This window comes from Chinchilla lanigera, unplaced genomic scaffold (assembly GCF_000276665.1).
Source record: "Chinchilla lanigera isolate Chin_1 unplaced genomic scaffold, ChiLan1.0 scaffold00051, whole genome shotgun sequence".
NCBI classification, from domain to species: domain Eukaryota; kingdom Metazoa; phylum Chordata; class Mammalia; order Rodentia; family Chinchillidae; genus Chinchilla; species Chinchilla lanigera.
Genome location: NW_004955452.1, coordinates 7,233,741 through 7,245,930, shown reverse-complemented (window position 1 = coordinate 7,245,930; position 12,190 = coordinate 7,233,741). Strand labels below are relative to the sequence as shown.

The 12,190-nt window shown below is 36.8% G+C and overlaps 1 protein-coding gene across 5 annotated transcripts in view; it reads left to right on the top strand.

The window, feature by feature from the left end:
• Eya3 (EYA transcriptional coactivator and phosphatase 3) overlaps window positions 1-12,190 on the top strand; it is a 125,125-nt gene that overhangs the window by 27,956 nt on the left and 84,979 nt on the right. The window contains exon 2 of one of the 5 annotated variants that reach the window (XM_005394938.2): window positions 416-507. The exons of the other annotated variants lie outside the window; for them this stretch is intronic. The gene's annotated coding sequence lies outside the window, so the exon portion shown is untranslated. The remainder of the gene's footprint in view (window positions 1-415; window positions 508-12,190) is intronic. 5 annotated transcript variants of the gene reach the window in all.

Sequence of the window (12,190 nt, the reverse complement as noted above, 5' to 3'; positions counted from 1 at the left end):
CTGCACTGAACTCACTATATAGCCTAGGCTGGCAAATTCTTGATCTTCCTACCTTGGCCACCTGAATTCTGGGATTACAGGTGTGTACCACAATGTCTGGCTGATTCTGTAACATTTTTAAGATAAATAATTGTATAGAACAATCGAGAGAGGAGGCCCTGTTGCCCTGATTATCATACTGGCATTTCTGTTCTTTATTGTGTCTGGGCGCATGACTTAAAACTGCAGCAATCTAGAACTATGAGACTGAAAATACTCAGTTTTGCAGAGTTTTTATCGTCAGAATACTTTGCTGGTTTCCATCTAACAAAGTTTGTCTATTCAATGACTTTTCGAAAACATTCTTTGTATTCTTGGCACCTAGACAAAAGGTTACAAAGCTGCTTTATCCTACTTTTTTCTGGCCCTACTCCAGACTGTGTAACCAAGAAAAGAGGACGGAAGAATGAAGCAGTTTGCTCAGTATATTTGGTCAGATGAAAGTAACACAATTGAGAAGCCATTAAGGTTGGTGATGATGTACTACATTTATTTATTGTTCCAGATCCTGGCTTGAAATCACAGAGAGGAAAAAATGGTATAGATATCAACAATTCCTAGCCTATCTTAGCCATTAGGATGAGACAGGGTCAGCAGGCATACACTACTATTTTTACTAGTACCACCTCTTAACACTTAATGAGTGCTTACTATGTGCCAGACACTATTTAAAGCCCTTCACCTGTATAAACTCATACTCACTTGGGAAACCTAAGAATGAGAATGAAAAAGTATAAAAAAAATTTGCCTTCTTCTGAGTAGTTTTCCACTACTGGGCTTATGAATCCTAGCTGTTGGTGACTATAGCATACAGTTTTAGCTTTCTCAGCTTTTAAAATCATTTGCATTGTTTGTGATATTCCATCTTGAGGCACATAGCTGTGGTTTGAGAGCTCAGTCTCTGAGGCTAACCTGCCTGAGCTTGAATCTCAGGTTTGTGACTTACTAGGTATACAGCCTTGGGCAAGTTACTCTCTGTGCCTCAGTGTATCATCTGTGAAATGGTAATGATAATGAAAAGTGCCTATCTTATGGATATATTGAAAGGATTAAAATAGTAATATATTAAAAGTACTTAGAACATCCTGACTCATAAAAAGCATTCCATAAATGTTAGCTATTAATAGTATCAACTCATAGTTGGATCTCCTGAGAGTATTTGGGACTTTGATGAGTTCTTTATATTTGTTGAATAACAGAACATGATTGACATTTGATGTGATACTGCTCAGGAGCTTGAAAATATCTTTCCTTGAGGACTTATATGGAAAAATTCTTTTGTAGAGTTGCTTTTTTTTTTGTTTTTTGTTTTTTGTTTTTCTCCGGTACCAGGAACCGAACTTACGACCTTGCGCTTGCCAGGCAGGAGCTTTTGCCGCTGAGCTAAATCCCCAGCCCCTCTTTTGTAGAGTTTTGAGATCAAAGCCAAGTAACAACAAAGGTTATCAGGACTACCAGCCTAACTCTCATAGGAATCTCTTGTCATTTGGATCCTACCCTTAATAGTTTAATATTTTGTCTTTGGAAAAACTATGAGGAATTAGCTAGTGGCCTGGTCTTTACTCAAGACTAGATTTTTTTTTTTCTGTTTATCTTATGTCAAAGTTATTTATTTGTTTTTCTTTAACAAACACATCATGCTTATATGTGTTAGGCACTGTCTGAAGAGTTTGGAGATATTAACTCATTTAATTCTTACGACAAGTGTATGAGAAAGGCACTATTATTTGCATTTTATAGATGAAGTAATTTAGGCCTAGGGAAGTTAATTGGCCTAAGATCCCATATCACTCATTAGTTTTGAACCTAAACTGGCTGCACAGTTTATGCTCCAGAAATACCTTATATTTGCCAAATCTTACAGAGATGATTTTGTTGAAAAGAGTAAAAGAGTGAGAGTTAAAGCTTGCTTTATTGTTCATCACACCCCGGGCTGAAATGATAACACTGGAGTTACGAGCAGTGGCTTTTTTGTCTTAACAGAGTTTTGAAGAAACAAGTAAATTTGAGACTAACACATTAATCAGAGAACTAAGCCTAGATTTTGTAGCGCCCTTTTTTCTTTTTTTGAGACACGGTCTCTCCATGTAGTTGAGACTGGCCTTGAACTCACTGTGTAGCCCAGGCTGTCCTTAAACTTAGAGCGACGCTCCTGCCTCAGCCTCCCAAGCTCCCATCCCTCAGCTGGGATTATAGGCATGTACTACCATGCCCGGCTTTGTAGTGCTGTTGACAGCCAAAACTATATACATTTCAATAGTCTTAGTTTTATTGGCATACTCTATAGTAAATATTAATCAAATATTGGAGAGCTGTTTGATACCTAGATGAGATAGATGTAGAATGATATACAATGTTAGAAAATGAACAAAATGATGGAGTACAACTTTTTCTGTGTAGCTAGAAACAATATATTTTGAGAATATTCGTGTTGGAATATAGTATCATGTCAGGCCACAGTACCGACAAAAAATACGATTCTCTTAGAAATGTTTATGTCACAGATTAAAGGAGAAGGAAGATGAAGTTTGAGCATTTTTGAGTTCTATAGAGTTTGAATCTCTAAACATTAATGTTTTGTCACTGACAAGTTACAAAAAATTGAAGAGAAGTCTGAGGAGAGCTGGAAGGAATGTTTTGGAAGAACTGTTGGACTATTACTAAGCTTACTTTGACACAGCAGATTCAGATTAACCCCCTGTCAGTTTACAGTGGCTTGGGATTTTTCTGTGGAGTGCATCTCCTTGTTTTATCAAAAGCAAGAGGGAAAAGGTTGTGTTGATTTTTATTAGGGATAGTTTTATAGACATCATAGGATGATAGTCTAAGAAGTAATGTTAGAAATTGTAAAAGCAGTACTGATTTTTCTTATTAAGAATTTGGTACAACATACACACAAACGTGACTTTCTCAGTAAGTTCTGATCTATTTTACTAAGTGTAAAGTTTACTATAAATATTCCTACAGCTGACAATACCATGATATGTTAGTCATGCCTGCCAAGTGAAGTAGCCACAAGAATTCGCCAACTTACCACAGTCAGTTGGCTGGTCTGTTTATTTATGGAAGGAGTTGACTAGCACGGCCTTTTGTCTGTGTGCAGAAAGTACATGAGGTAGATGTAGTGTGGGTAGTGGCAGTCTTTCTGGCCATAGAAATGTAATTTGTGCTGTTGCCCAAGTTGTGAGAGCCGAAAGCCTTTCTCAGGATCACACTAAAGGCAACCTTAAGTGAGGTCAGCTGAGGTGTAGGTTTGCTGGATATTCGTGTCTGCTTCCATAGGTCTCCAAGCACAAAGAATTCTGAGTGGATATGCTGTTAAGTATGTTAGATTTTTTTTTTTAAGACAGTAAATCAAGAAAGGTTGCGTTGGGCAACCTTTGGGCTGGGGATATGGCTCAGCGGTACAACACCTGCCTGGCAAGTGTGAGGCCCTGTGTTCAATTCCCGGTACCAAAAAAAAACAAAAAACAAACCACGCCATTAGCTAATGAAACTTTAATGGAATTTTGAGGAATAGGAAGCAGTGAGATTGGGTTGATAAACTAGGCACAAAAACCATAGCTGAAAGGATGTGTGGAAATTTCAGAAATGTACCAGATTCCAAGAAAACAAATAGAAACAATGAAAGGTGCTGGTGGCATTCATCGATTTCTTGGCTCTTGTCCTCCATTTTGAGCATCTGTTTCTCTTGGAGAAAGCCCAGGGAACAGTTTTCAGACACTTTAAACAGTCTGTCTAGGGAGAACAGTATATTTGCCACATAGCATTTAGTGTATGTAAATCAAATCTTGTCATTCTCTTGCTTGACCCCATTGACTTCCCAGTGTCCTGTTTAGAAGCTGTGAATCTGACTGTTGTCTACTTCTTGGGCCTCATTTCTTACAGCTCACTCACTTGCTAGCACTGGCCCGTTTGCTCTCTACCAAGATGTTACCCTGTCAGTTTCTCTAACTTGCTCTCTTCTGGAAAGCCTTCCTTTATATTTTAGAGCTCTCTCGTTTTCATTTTTCACATGTCTGTTAATAGATTACCACCTCAGAGAAATTATCACCCCACCTAAAATATGTTCCATGTTGTCAGTCTGTGTCCTTTATTTTCCAGTATTTATCACTTTGTGAAACTAATGTTACATTAATTATATTACATTATGTATAGCATCTGTTTACCCATTAGAATAAAAGTTCCTTGAGGCAGTGGACTTTGTTTTCATCACTGAATCCCTGATACCTAGACTAGTGCCTGACACATAGTAAACTGTACTTTAGAAATGAATGGATTTTGGGGCTGGGGATTTAGCTCAGCGGCAAAAGCGCCTGCCTGGCAAGCGCAAGGTTGTGAGTTCGGTTCCCGGTACCGGAGAAAAACCAAAAAAAAACAAAAAAAAAAAGAAATGAATGGATTTTGAGGCTAGAGAAAAAAAGCAAATGCAGCCTGAAGTTCCTCTAGACCTTTACAAGAAAGATGAAGGAAAAGGGGCTGGGGATTTAGCTCAGCTGCACAGTGCCTGCCTGGCAAGTGCAAGGTCTTGAGTTCGATTTCCGGTACCAGAAGAAAAACAGAAAAACAAAACAAAACAAAAAAAGATGAAGGAAAAAACAGAGTAAGTAACTGTAGTGTTTTTCTACAGCTTAAAGCTGTGATAGCTCTTCTCTAAAGTTTTGATATTAAAAACCAGCCATAACCCACATAATTTGTTTAAGGGATTCCTATTTAGGAAATGAATTACCTGTAGACAATGCCTGACTGATATTTTATCCCTCCTCCATAGTTAAGAGAGGTGGTTATAGTAGATAACTGGAGCCTGTATGCACGAGTGGGTGAACAAAGGTTCTCATGCACTATGAGGAAAAATTGTTTAGCTGTACTAATTACCTAGATTTCAGTCATTTGAGGAAAATTAATACTATGGAAGAGAGGTATTATTAACACTAAAATACAATCAAAACTAATGAGTAGTATAAACAGAAAAAATACTCAGATACTCATTTTTAGTAACTTTAGAGGAAAAGGTAAATGAAAAATATAAATATTAAAACTTGAAAATATTGAATGTATGGAGTAAGTTAAAGTACTTTCAAAATTCATTGCAGAGGATGTCAGCAAAAATGAAAGAACAACTGGGTGTGGGGGCACACTCATATAATCCCATCACTTAGGAGGCTGAGGCAGGAGGATGGCTGCGAGTTCAAGGCCAGCCTGGGCTACATCATTCAAAGATTGCCTGAACTTCATAGCTAGACCCCATCTCACAAAGAAAGAAGGAGAGAGGGAGGGAGGCAGGCAGGCAGGCAGGCAGGCAGGCAGGCAGGAAGGAAGGAAGGAAAGAAAGAACATCTGCAGACTCCTCCATAAAAGTAGTGACAACACTGGCAGAACTTGTCAGAATTAATTTTTGAGACTATTGGGAATTAACCACAGACTTACAGCAAGCTGGGAGCATTTATTCAAGAAAAATGGCCAAATCTGGGCAAAACTAGCGAACTTGTATTGTTTTAATTTGCCCCTTTCCCACCACCCTTTCTCCAGCTGCAGGGTAGCCTCGAAAACGAAGAGTCTTCAATTGTGTACCAGTGCCCGTTGGAAAGGGCAGAATGAGTTTGGAGTTCCTTTTAAGTTTCATTCCCAGAGAGTTATCATTAATTTACCTAGCTGGTGTTTCCTTGAAAGACTGCCCTCAGAAGACCATCTGTATTTAACCTGACTTGGAGTTTATACAGTACCCCCCACCCCCATACACCACATTCTCTGAAAACAATTAGAAGCAATTGTTGAACATATTTAGTGCATGTAATGGTGAATAACAGTTGGGGCAAACAACTGGCTAGTTCTAAAGCTTAAAAGAAAAAGCTGGGGAATGTGATGTCCATAGGGAATTTGTAAAGCTCTGATAGATTTCTGAGAATCTAGAAGACTATATTCAAGTGTAGGGCTGAGGAAAGACCAAAGAAGGCCCCAAACTCTCAGTTCTGGTTGGTCTTGAGGCCCTGTGCAAGCAGGAGTGAAGGCTAACACAGTTGTGAACTGGCTGGTTGAGTGTTAAAGGTATGCCCTAAGTGTGTATGGACACATCCGTGTGTACAGACCAGGAGACTTACTGATTCCAAACATCTAATGAAATCCCCGGCTCTAATAGAGACTTCCGTGGCTACATATAACAAAGAATCCAAACTTTACATAAAATTCAGGCACGTTACTAAAAGAAACACTAAGCTGCAGTAGCAACAAATATTGAGTAGAGGGAGAATCTCTTTTTCCAAGATGCCATATTGAATTATTTATAATGTATAGTTTTCAACAGAATTTTAAAAGACTTTCAAGGAAACAATTTCCCCTGTACAGGAAAGAAAGCAATAAAATAGAAACTACCCCAGAAGAAGCCCAGATATTGGACTTACTAGGCAAAGGCAGTTATCTTAATGATAATTGTGTTCAAAGAACTAAAGGAAAGTGTGACTAAAGAACTAAGAGAAGGTTCAAGAACTGTATTAGTTTGCTTAGTTTGCCGTGACAGTATATACTACAGGCTGGATGGCTTAAACAACAGATTTATTTGTCACATGTTAAGTCTTGTATCTAGACATGACCCCCAAACCTCATGCAGTCATAGGTGGCTGTATTAGCATGTGTGATGCTGGGATTAAGGGTGCCCCAACCTGGGTGTCAGTGACACCACCCAAAAGGCAGGCAGCCGCGATAGAACAGAAAAAAGCTGTTTTGCTGCTTCATGCTTTGCTGCCTTTTGCCTGCCGTGCTTTGCCATGGACTGTTTCTCCTCTGCGATGCCCCTCTGCCATGCTACCCTGCCTTGGACCCAGCTAACTGTGGACTGAACCTCTACAAACTGTGAGCTGAAATAAACCTTTCCTCCTTTAACTTTGGGTGTTGGATATTTTGTCTCCACAATGAGAAAAGGAACTAAGACATCACAGTTCTGGGGGTGGAAGTCTAAGATCTTTCTTTTTTTATATAAACACCAACTTCTATTTTAGTTGTAATTGGTTCTGAAATTATTGTAAGTTAAATAGATTTACCATTAGTGGTTTAAGATAGGGGTAGAATTCTGCCACTGCAATTTAGGTAGGGAAAGGGTATCTGTTGTAAGACAATTACATTTAAAATAAAAAACAAGAACTTATAAAATTTGACATTACATTAAGTCAGTTATCTCATGGAAGACTCTTCTATTATGATGTCAGGTAATATAAGCTATTTTTCAGATTTCTATACTCATAAGTAACCTGTCATTCAATTCCCCTTATTTTATTAGCTAATGTTTAAAATCTCTGTACTTATAAATTATTGATCTGTGTTTATAATTTTGTTAACTAACATTTTAAATATCTGTACTCAAGTTATTGGTCCAGCTGTGTATAATTTTATTTGTATTACAGTCAAATTTTATTGAGCTTCATATATGATTTTTCTTTCTAAAAAATCTAAACATCTTATTATAACTTACATATAGTAAATTCTCTCTTTTAAATGTACAGGTCTGTGAGTTTTATAAATGCTTACAGTTGTGAACTGCCACAAAAATCAAGATGCGGAATAAGTTGGGCATGATGCTGCCTGCCTGTAATCCCAGGACTTGGAGATGAGGCAGGAGGATCACCTCAAGTTTGAGGCCTGTCTGGGCTACATGTGAGTTCAGGGTCAGCGTGAACTACATAGTGAGTTCTTGTCTCAAAAAAAAAAAGATGCCAAAAAGGTTCCCTGTGCTTCTTTGTAGCCAACCCCTGCTATTCCTGATACCTGACAGCTACTGATTAGTCTTCTGTCCCAATAGCAAAAAAAAAAAGTCAGTAATGAATGTAATTATACAATATGTAAGCTTTTAAGTCAGACTTCTATTAGGATAATGCATCCCAGTTGTTCCATAAATTGCTGTATATTCCATTATATGGAATTCCATTATATGGAAACACCACAGGCTGTTTATCCACTTAGCAGTTTGAAGGGCGTTTGAGTTGTTTTCAGTGTTTGCATTTGTATGAAAAAACCACCATCACATTTCCCTTTCACTTACGTAGATATCTTGGAATGGGATTGCTAGGTTTTATTGTATGAGTATGTTTAGCTACCTAAGAAATTACCAGACTGTTCTGTAATGATAGGACTACACTGTTTTACACATGTACTGACAGCATATAAGTTCTAGCTGTACAGAGCTTTTGTTTTGTGTAGTTGCCATCATGTGGTATTTTCTTTTGCTTATTTTAGCCAATCTAGTATGTGCATAGTGGCACCTTACTCTTTAAATAAGCTTCTTAAAAATTTTTTGGAAGACTTTTATTCACAAATGATTTATTCACAAATGTTTCGGATACTATAGAGTTTACTTCTTCTAGTTTTCCTCTTAACATCTTATATAACCACAGTACATTTGTCAGCACTCAAAAGCATTGATGTATTACTATTTTATTTCTGTTTAGTAGACAGTACACTTCATTCACATTTCACTACTTTCACTGTAATTTCCTTTTTCTATTCTAAGATCCATTTCAGGACACCACTTTACATATGGTATAATTTTTATTTCTGGCTATAACATGTTAAAAGCTGATTTATAAGTTACTGTTACTAGTCTTGGTTCCATTGTTCACAAGAAGATGATTTTTTTTTTCAGTTTATATCTGTCCTAGAATATGGTAACTATCATGTAACTTTCCTTTTGGTGAATGAATTTTTTTATATCGTTTTTTTTGAGTTGCATTAAGAGGAGATTTCAGAGTTTGAGACTGTTGACCTCTGTAGATTGGATCTGTTTATGTAGGCAACCAAAAAACAGTGCAAAGAACCTCTGAGAAAATTGCCTAAATTGAGACTTTATCAAGAAAGTAAATTTCTAAATTTTACCTTTCTTGTTTACTTTGTTGCTTAAAATTAGAATTAATAGCTTTTATTGATGAGATTATCTAAACCTTTATATTTTCATTATCTGTACATTTTAGTGTTTAGTTACTTTTGTAACAATAACTGGCATTTTTGTTTTTGTTCCTTAAAATTAATTTTATTGGTACTTTTTTTCTTTTTTGTTGTTGTTTTTAAACAGGGTCTCACTATGTAGTTCAGGCTGGCTTTGAGCTCACTATGTAGCCCAGGCTGATCTCAAACTCATGGGGATCCTCCTGCCTCAGTCTCCCAAGTGCTAGGATTACAGGCATATACCACCATTGATGGGCACATTTTAGATATACATAATAGTATTCATCATAGGCTATTTGTACCTGTATGTGATATATCTTGATTCTTCTTTTTTCCCCATTCCTCTCCCTTCCCTTCAACCTCTCTTCCCTTCCTATAAATGGTATTTTTGACATTGACGTGAATTTTTGACAGTCAGAAATAATTATGGTCTCTTTCAGAATATATCTTTATAACTTGGCATAGTCTATTATGGATTCTATTTCAGTGGGTTTTTCTCTGGCTTAAAATATTCTATGAATATTTTGTTAGTTTTAGGGTTTTATTCAAGACAGACAAAAGGAGGGCCCTAAAGAAAAAAATACATAACCCTCCCCCCAAAAAAGGTCTTTTATTGAGTTAGAAAACTCATATTTTTCTAATGGCAAAAATTCTGATTGTCCACTACCATACTATAATGTCGTCCGTCAGTATTCTTGATTCAATCCATAGCACTGTGTTAAAAAAAATAATCATTAGGGTTTTTTTTGAGGGGGTACTGGGAATCAAACTCAGGACCTTGTGCTTGCCAGGCAGGCACATATGCCACTGAGCTATATCCCCAGCCCAATCATTAGCTATTTAGCAAACTTTTTTTTTGTCTTTTTGAGACAGAGTCTCGCTATGCAGTTTAGACTGGCCTTGAGCTCACTTTGTAGCCCAGGCTGGTCTCGAACTTGCGATGATCCTCCTGCCTCAGTCTCCCAAGTACTGGGATTACAGGGGTGCGCCACCACGCCTGGCTTAGCAAATGTTTTTATGAAGAAACATAATGCTCTATAGATATCACAAAATGACTACATGAGAGTCATGCAAAACTCTTAATGCAAAACAGGAACTTGAATCAAGATCGATAAATAAGATCTTCCATTTTGAGGCCTACGTTGCCTAAGATAGGTAGTTAAGATCAACCAGAAAGGAGAAATTCTGTTACATAAATACAGGGTTTGACCCAGAGTGAAAGTAGTGCTGGTTATATGACAGTTCTGTTAGAAGGCAGAGTTCCCAGTTATTTGGAAAGCGTTTCATGTTCACTCTGTTTTTAGTGTCCAGAAGCATTTTTCAGCTGTATGTACTGTCACGTTCTGTTACCTTGTGCACCATTTCCCATTGGTTTTCAGCTTGTAGATTTCATTCTGGGGCTAGAAGGTGGTCAAGGAGTGCAAGCAGAGAGGTAATAGTAAAAACAAATAAAAAACTTAAGCTCCTTTGCTATTAGTATTAGTTTGCTGTGTCTGCTGTAACAAATTACTAGACCTGGAGATTTAAAACCACAGAGATGTATTCTTTCACAGTTGGAGGCCAGAAGTCTGACATCAAGGTGTTAGCCGGCAGCACTCCCTTCAGAAGTGCTAGTGAAAATTGTCCCTTGGCTCTTCCAGCCTCTGGTGGCTGCTTACATTCCTTGACCATCATCACTCTAACCTTTTTTTTTTTTTTACCTTCACAGACCTTCTCTCTGTTAAATTTTCATCTTCTTTTCTCTCATAAGACTGCTTGAGAGGACATTTATGGCCTACCCATGTAAGCCAGGATAATCTTACCTCAGAATCCTTATTTTATTTACATCAGCAAAGACCCTTTTCCCAAATAGGGATAACACTCACAAGTTTGGGGCACTAGGAACCAGTGAACTATCTCTGGCCAGAAATGTACTTCGTGATAACTGTGTGTGTGTATGTGTGAGAAAGCAGATTCTCCCCCACTTGCCTTTCTCTCCCTTTTCCTTCCTTTATCCTCTCCTGGTCTTCTCTTCTTGTTTAACTTAAAAACTTCAGCCAATTAAGGAGGAGAAATGTAAGAGTTTGTAACCTACAAGTAAATGGTTTATGTGATCCCTTGAGGAAGTGACTTTAAAATTTCATTTGAAATATTTCATTTCTTATATTTGAAGGGAGTTTTTCAGTTAATGCAGACTTGAAAGTGATGTTCCTCAAATTAGGTTTAAAATATTGCAAAGAATTACAGTTGTAATTTAGGCATCTCTGGTGAAAATGGGGAAAGTGGAGATTGGAGGTTTTGTGTATCTCTAAATATATAGAAGCTTCTTGGTGAGCTGGCTTTAAATATTTAGAGGAGAAGAGCCTGGAAGTTGTACTTGAGTAAACAAATATTTATTGAATGCTATCGAATACTAAGAATAATAAAGTGGTTTTATTGTGAAATTTAGGCTCAGAACTCCTAAGACCAAGGAGAAATGAAGAATTTTACCAGAGTTGTTAATTGCCAGATTTATAAACCACAAATGGGAATCAAAGTTTTGAAGAACTATTTTAATTATTAACTAATAGTGAAGCAGGGCATTCTTTCACTAATAACTGTGGCTTTAATATATTAGGAGGTATTTTATTTTCCTGAAATCATGCTGTTTATCTCTGTCTAGGAGTGATAAAATAATTCATTTTCTTATACTTAGTTGAAATTACTTATTTCATTAACAGTAAATCAAATTCTATACATTGTACATTAAGGAATTATAGTTATAAAGAGAGAACAAATTGTTATTTTTTCTACCCTGTACAGAGATTTAAAACTAGCATAAAGTCTCATTTTCTAGGAGGTCCTTAAGGTGCCAGCCCATGCCTTGAAAAAGAAGTTTTAAGTTTATACCTTTAAAGCATTTTTTTTAAGCATTTTGAAACTTTAGAAACACATTATAGCATGCAATCAAAGTAATGTAACAGAATGGAGATTTAATGAAAGGAAAAGATTAAGTGGCCTAAGGGAATACTAGGAACATAATTTTATTTCTTTAATTTTTATTTTTTTCAGAAAATTATTTTTTTCAATTTTTTTAAAGAAAAAAATAAAATTTTAAAACAATAGGGTTACAGTGGTTAATACATTGCATGTTGTTATCTTTAAATTAGTTACTCAGAGTACAAGATATCAGCATTTAAGTGTCCAAACAATATTAGCACAAACCTTTCTTTTCAGTGAACCAGGAGAAATTAGTAGTATAACT